The sequence below is a fragment of the Tamandua tetradactyla genome, chromosome 8 (genome assembly GCF_023851605.1).
Source record: "Tamandua tetradactyla isolate mTamTet1 chromosome 8, mTamTet1.pri, whole genome shotgun sequence".
Classification (NCBI taxonomy): Eukaryota; Metazoa; Chordata; class Mammalia; order Pilosa; family Myrmecophagidae; genus Tamandua; species Tamandua tetradactyla.
Window position 1 is genome coordinate 116844575 of NC_135334.1, and position 8371 is coordinate 116852945.

Consider the following 8371-nt stretch of genomic DNA (forward strand, 5'->3'; position numbering starts at 1 on the left):
CATCGATAATCTAACTTACATTTAATGACCATGTACCATGTGCCAGACATTGGGCCAAGTAAGCCCTTCTTCTGTGTTATCTGATTTAATCCTCACAACAACTCCCATCGTCCACTTTTTGTAAAAAATCTGAAGCCCAGAAAAGTCACTTTCCTAAATTTAAGCAGTAAGTGGCAAAGCTGGTACTTTTAATCCATTTTGATCTGAAGCCAAGGTTATCTTATCTTCAAAAAGACAATATGGAAATAATATTGTACCTTTAAAAAGCATTTTGGTTTACTTTTATTCATTTTAGTTAAGTATAAAGTAGTTATATAGTATCTGATAACCAAGGGCTTTAGGTCCTAAGGAGGGTTTTCTTTTCTTTTCTTTAATCCTGTTGGGAATACTCTGAAAAATGTAGGCATCGACCCTGACATTGGAGCCTCCCTTAAAGGATCCACCCAAGTTGGTTCTTAATTCAGAATATAGTTCTTCAAGATACTGAGGACTCCTCACACCCATTGTGTCCCTCTCTCTGCCCAAATAGAAAATGTCTCCATGTTCTATGTCACCATATTTTATTCTGTCATTTTTTTCCCAAAACTTTTCAAAATGCAACTCATCCATGAAATCGTCTGTGATCAAGGCGGAAGCCACACAGACATGCTGTTAATATCTCCAGTGTGATTGATATTTCTCCCCTGCAATGTGGCGAGATAGCATATGCATATATGTGGGCAAGCATATATATCTTTATGTTAATGAGCATCTGTTCCTCTCATCTCTACCATATTCTATTAAGCTATTACTCTCCTAGGGTTTGTCCTCCCTTCCCACCCCAGAAGAGAACATTTCATCACCTTGGGAACTCCAGTGCCTAGCTCTGTGGCGTGAGGTACATGCTCTGTGAACCTTTACTGAATGAGTGAGTGAGTGCTCTGTGATGACAAAAACAACCCCGAAGGAAAATCTCTCCTCACACACCCAGAGGAAATAAGATCACGTACAAATATAACTGCAGATAATGTGCCTTCTCGGGTATATATATATACATTTTTAAACATTCTTAGCTGAAATGTGCTGTGGAACAACTGAGACTTATCAGGTAATTTTCATTTCACCTCTCTTTTTCCAAATGGTTAGCACTTGCCAAAAATATTCTGTACTTAAAGTATGCTTTTCCCCTTCAGGTATGGTACAATCCTATATTCTTTTATATGTCTTTTCCTTTTAAACCTATGGAGACTTGTTATTTATCATGGATATATTCCTAGGGTTAGGGCCAAAGAAGAGAGCTAAAGGTAATGATGGAGAGCTAGCTGATCCATTCTCTTCTTTTGCTATAAGAAAATGCATTTGAAATTCTGAGTCTAGGTTACACCCAGCATCAGCCTTTTTGAATTATTATTTTTACTTGAAACAAAAAACAGTGACCATAAATAAACATTATAATGTGTTCTAGTCTCTATTGTGCCAGAAGAGCCACCAATACTGAAAAGACTGGATTCCCATTGCTTAGAGTTTTCAGCCCATTCCCTTTCCGTTTGAATGATCTTGAACATGTTCTTTCAGTTCTCTGTCCCTCAGTAGGTTTATCTTTTACATGAAGGAAAGAAGAGTGTTGTGAAGACTCAGTGAGTTGATTCATGTAAAGGAGACTTGCTCCTGTCATATGCATAGAAAGCCCTTCCTTCATTATTGCTCCTTACCATTATTTTAATGACAATAGTGGCAATAAGTAGACTGGAATAAGTAGACTCTTCCATGAACAGACCATCCCCAAACCTCTCACAGGAGAGATTCCTGTCTTTTCAAGACACCACCCCTGATCCAAGCCAGAGTGCCAAATCCAAAGCAGTTCCCAATCCCAGAGCTCCCAGGCTGCTCTTGATTTAACCTAGGCATAGACGGATTTTTCTATACATCCAGGACAACTAACTGCTTTATCACGTGGCATGGTAGTGATCCCAATCTTCTAGCAGAAGGATTAGGGTCAACAACCTTGAGAAAAGGAGAGGGGCTTAACTTGAAAAGGCATTTACTTGATCATTTATCCCATAGTGGTAATAAGAGGGCTCAAGATCTCCCTAGCAATATCTTGGCACTTTCACTGAGCAGTGCCCTCTTCTTTGTACTTTTCAGGCTTCCAGAGTTATGAGTCTGTTTCAGTGACTGCAGTTTATCCACTCCTTTCCCTGAGACCCAAACATCTCCTAGGATTTTTTTTGCTGCTGAGGAACACAGTTTTATTGCCTTTCCTTTTTCAGCATCCTCACGCAATGTCTCCTTTCAGTCCCTAAAGCTGGTTTTGTTTATCTCAAATTCTTCTTGTTTAGTACTGTTTGTAACTCATACCTTTTACCATCTTGCTGGTTACCACAGCTCCTCAGTTTTATGACCTATAACAACAGGCAAGAGTAATTATCACTGCTTAGACCACGGAGTCACAGCTCCAACCTGATACTGGGAGAATCTGATAGACCCACAGGTCCAATCCCATCTAAGACCTTTTGGGTAGAAACAATAGAGAATATGAAGAGGTGGTGGGATATGTTTGTGTTTTTAGGGGTTCATGACTTATCCTTTGAAGAACATTCTCCTTACTTTTCAGTTTCATTCTCCCAGTTTACAGATTTACATACCTATTTAAAAGATAAGAAGTGTTAACTTGCAAAAGTCCTTTATGAGTAGGTACCTAGGCTTTTTCTAATATATTACAACCGTTTGCAATGCTCCAATGATCATGTTTGTGCATACATCTTCATTCATTTGTCCACTTATTTCTTTGGGATAAATATCAGAAAAAGAATTGTTAGGTCAAAGGCCAATGCATTTTAAAAGCTTTTGGCATATGTATCATATTGGTCTCCAGAAAAGTTAACAAGTTACAGTCCCAACAGCAATTTAAAAAAGTGTTACTCCCACTACCCAGTGTTTTAATTCACTTTTTAATTTAAAGAGCAAAGAGTAGGCATCCCATAAGGCTTGAGAGCTCCCTGAGTAAGGCGACATCAGAGTTACAGTATAAAGATTTGTTAACCAAGGGCTGAGTCATGGGAATGTGGGCGTGTTTGTTCTATTACCAAGAACTCAATGAATCAGATCTCATAACTACTTCAGTCACTACCAATACAGCCACATTTCAGAGACAACCCAAGGAGGAAAAAGCCATATATTTTTTATCAAAAAATTCCCTTGGATGTGATAATAGCAAATATCCTTTTAGTTCTCTTTAGATTGGGGCAATCATATTGTTTCACTTGAAATTATGTATCTCATTTCAGACACTGGGGGATCTAATTTATAGATATGTTTCCAGGAATATGTGGCACTCTATTTGTTCCTAAGTAAAAATGTCTATCATAAAGAAACAGCCATGCAACTTACTCATGTAGATGCCTGTTTATTATGATGAGTCAGGAACCTGACAAGCCTATTTGCAACTTGACTTATTCCAATCTGTTGCTCTGTCCATTTAACCACCTTTCAGTGTTTTCAGTCTTTTTATTTGCAAGAGAAGTTGGTAACAAACTTTAGTAGTGATAGGATCAATCCCTATTAGGATAACATTCCAAATGGGTCAAAAATCTGCCTGTCAGTGCTTATAAAAGATGGGGAAGAGTTATGATAGTCATGATTGGTTGTATTTTCTGTTCTCCCTTAAGAAATATATGTATCTTTTTTTTTTTTAACATGGGCAGGTACCAGGAACCAAATAAATGTATTTTTTTTTACAAAAAGATTTTGCAAAATTTCCCTGAACATCCAAACATTCCTCTAGAACCTGTTAAACATTCATTTTACTATCTGATTCTAACTATGATTAGGAGCTTCATAAATCTGAAGATAAAGTTAGAATTCTCCCACTATGGTCTGATTTAATTATGCTGCAATTTATTGCTGCCCAGAAACCAGATAGTCTTGGACGTCTGAGATAAATTCTTTAGGATAGATCTACTGGGGATGGATGTAGCTGTCTCTTAACTTACTAGGCCTTTGTTTTTATTTGCTTGTTTGCTTATTTTCATTTTGGCTTCCTAAAACGCTAAAAGAATAGCATTATTAGACTTGGGCAAAGGAGGAAGAGGAAGAAAACTGGCATGACATTCCAAAAATTGATGGGCAAATGTTTATTTTGAAACGTATTCTTATACTTTCATAATTAATCTATTCACTCATTTATTCAGCAGGCATTTTCTAAATATCAACAATGAGTAAATGTTTGGTTCAACTTAATTGGAAGGAATCTTCAGTCCTAAATTAGCATCATAAATTAGGATTTGCATTTATTTCTTCCTAGAACAGGGAGCCCTACTGACCTAGAACCACTTTTTCCTTCTTCAAAGTTTTTTGCTTTAGGAAGGATTTGTAGATTTGGCTCCCCCAGGGTAGTCCCAGTCTTTCTTCTTCCTTCCAAATGAGCACATTTATTTTTTCCATTTCCTGGAACTAGATGATTTCCCTTTGTTTAATAGGTTGTGCTTTCCCCAGGATCTAGTGGTAGCGACATATCAAGTCTGGCAGCCATGCAGAAGGAAGCTGTTGCTCCAAATTCCAGAGCTGGCAACAGGTTATGCACTTGTCCCACTCCTTTTAAATTTCTATGTCCTTGTCAGCAACAGATGTGCCAGCAAGTTCCTCAAAGTGTGTATTTGTGGTCATACCCCTGACTCTCAAATTCTTCTATTTCTTCTATCTTGGAAGTAAAATGTCTTCAATGTACTCTACATGACCTTCCGTAAGATTCCCTTCTCAAGTAGCATATTATCCTTTCCTTTCCTCTTTCTTGGTTTCTTTAGTCCAAGCATGATTTCAGCCCTTCATATCCAAGATCTCGACATTATACTGTTTTAACCTCAAGTGTTCCCATCTCATCCCTGAGTAGGATATATTTTTAGCTTTTTTTCATTCTTATGAGCTCTTTGTATCCTTTCAATTAATTCCCTTTCCTGAGCTTTGCTTTTTATGCCAAATAAACCCAACTGACATACATTATTATGAAATGAAGATCACGAAGTCCCATTGAAACAAATACACTGAGGATTTAGCTAGGTTCACTTACTACTAAATAAACTCTTCCCACACACCCCCTTTTCTGAATAACTTAATAATATACTTTAAAATAGTAGAGATGAGGGTTATTTTTAATATTTAAAATCAGAAATGTTAAAGGTCTACCCTTTAATCATCTACTCTGTAACAATGCAGACTACGTATCCATTGTGATCCTGAAAATTTATGACTTCTAACAGGTAACTGTTATAAGTTCTGTGTAGAAATATAGTTTATTTGTTAAAGTCAGAGAAACCTCAGTGCTGTGGCTGCCTCCTTCACCCTCAAGGAATTATCTTAGGGTGCTTCCAAAGTAAGAGAATCCTAATGCAAACTCCAAAGAACCCTTCCTTTTTCTGGCAGGTTTCTCTCATGCTTCACTGGTCTTAGGGAACAATACTTATTTCCCATTTCTAATTTTTTCCATATGAATAAAGTTCCATTATAGTAAGCATTCTGGCTTCTTTTTTCCCTTTTACTCTATCCTCTGCTTGGTGAGTGGGGCTGATTATTTGACTCATGCATTAAGAAGCAAGAATTTGTCATTTATCATTTAACCCATTCTTTCCCCCTTCATCTTTAGGGTGGGTTCTTTATAGGAGGATGCATTCAGGTCTGTTATTCCACAATAGCTCAGCACTCTCTGTGAGTTTGTAACTCCATCTAATGCTGATATTAATTGTTAGGAAGCCCATTTTGCCATACACTGAAATAACATTTTCAAATATTAACTGCATCATGAAGAAAAGTGATATCTGACTATTGATTTGCTTATTATTTTGACTTACTGAACCTTACTTTGTTCCAAATTTGGACAACAGGAAGGGAAGCCTTAAGAGAGTATATTGATGGTATGTGGAACTTACCTTATCTGAATTTCTCCAACAGATGTTGATCTTCCCAAGAAAACCCAAAGACATTAAGGAAATGCTCTGGACTTCTTCAGATGATGTTTCTTCACACCTGGACGAAGACAACACAAATATTACATTTTAAAATCATACTCTACAAATGAGAACAAAGTTAGGGCCAGACATTCCTGCCTGTTCCACCTTCCCAATAGAATTTAGTAATTTGAAATGACACAATAGCCATCTTTCTAACATAATATATATTTGCTTCAGTATATCTGTGCTGGTTTGAAAGGAAGCATGCCCCCTAAGAAAAGCCATGTTTTAATATAAATCCCATTTCATAAAGGTAGAATAATCTCTATTCAGTACTGTATGTTTGAAACTGTAATGAGATCATCTCCCTGATTGATGAGATTTAGTTAAGAATGGTTGTTAAACTGGATTAGGGGATGACATGTCTCCACCCATTTGAGTGGGTCTTGATTAGTTTCTGAAGTCCTATAAAAGAGGAAACATTTTGGAGAATGAGAGACTCAGAGAGGGCAGAGAATGCTGCTGCACCACGAAGCAGAGAGTCCACCAGCCAGTGACCTTTGGAGATGAAGAAGGAAGATGCCTCCCGGGGAGCTTCATGAAGTAGGAAGCCAGGAGAGAAAGCTAGCAGATGACGCCGTATTTGCCATGTGCCCTTCCAGCTGAGAGAGAAGCCCTGACTGTGTTTGCCATATGCCATCTCACTTGAGAGAGAAACCCTGAACTTCATCGGCCTTCTTGAACCAGGGTGTCTTTCCCTGGATGCCTTTGATTGGACATTTCTATAGACTTGTTTTAATTGGGACATTTTCTCGGACTTAGAACTGTAAACTAGCAACTCATTAAATTCCCCTTTTTAAAAGCCATTCCATTTCTGGTATACTGCATTCCAGCAGCTAGCAAACTAGAACAATATCCATCCCTAGATTTGCTCTTCTTTCATTTCTTTATCAGTGTTCACTGCATTGCAATATTGAAAGGGGTCATGATAACTTTGTTAGGGAAGCACCTTATCCATAAAGAGCTTTTGTACATAAATTTGAGAGACTTCCTTGATCTTAGCTCATACCTCTGGCCATAAGCTCAAAACTTTAGATAATTACCAGAGAATTACTTCAACCATAATAACCATGTAAAAAACTAGAAAGTATACAGTTTTAGAAATCTAAGTTTGGTAGAGCAACAGAAATAAATAAGTAAATGCAGGCATTGAATTGAAAATTAGAATTGGATTCATTTTATACCCCTACCATAATACAATCACACCAGCAGTTTTGGGCAAGAGTGTGACTACTCAGAGTCTTACATCTATCCACATATACAATGAAAGGCTTTATACAAAATTGCCTTTTAGGTTCCCTTTGATCTTTTGGACTCTGAAAAATTTCCTTCTAAGACCATGGCTTGATGTGGAAGAATTTGTTGTAGCAAAATTCTCTTGAGTTCAGATAAAGCCTTAATTTTTATAAATTGATTGTATGTGCTCAATTATTGGCCTCTTTTTGTGCTGGGCAATTAGTTACTAGGTAAATGATGCTAAGGTGGTGACCATAATCAATTAATTTGAGGTTCATCTATTGATTGAAAAAAAATCAATGATGTATCTCTTAGAGCTTAGTAAAATGTGATTTCTAACCCAAAGGAATCATAACCTGTTGTGGCCCAATGACCAGCGGCTCATCTCTCCAGCCTTAATTTGGAGGAATTTGGAATCTGAAGGAACTGAAAAACTGTAGACAACTTATGAGATAGCTTACAGAATTTGACAGGATATAACTTTTCTTCCTCAGCTATCTTCTAGGGAAAAACATATTTCTGATAGAAACATTCATGCCTAACTGGTGCTTCATATATGACTCTCTTAGAAAAACAATAACAATTCCTAAAATTGATAACTGAGTGATAGCTAAAATAACTCCAAGCAATGGAAGGTTTAAAACTAATGTATCAGATTTTTCTTGTTAGAATAATAGAGACTAATTCAAGCATTCACTATGTTTCTGACAGTAGGCTAAACTCTACTTTACATTACAAATTAAACCTCATAATTATCCCATGATAATTTTGCACTCTGATTTCCATTGTATCAGTGAAAAGATTGAGGCATAGATATTTAATCATTTTTCCCAGGAAGAGATACTGAGTGACAGAGTTGGTAGGTCTGTTTGACCACAAAGCCTATATTCCTTCTCACTATGCTGTCTTCTTTGACATGGTGAAGCTTTTTGGATGCACTTGGGCCAAAAAATATTCAATGGCAAAAGATTCTATCAGGCCTATATATCTCGGTCTCTGAAAGCATTGGTCCATGCTCATCTTTTGATGTGTGAAGGCCTTAACTTCTTTCTCTCCAAGACTCTGATTTTTGTGTTTCATTTCTAAATTCAGGGGAACAAAATGCTGTTTTTCCATCTATAAGTTTGGGTCTTCTGCTTGGATTTAGCATATTT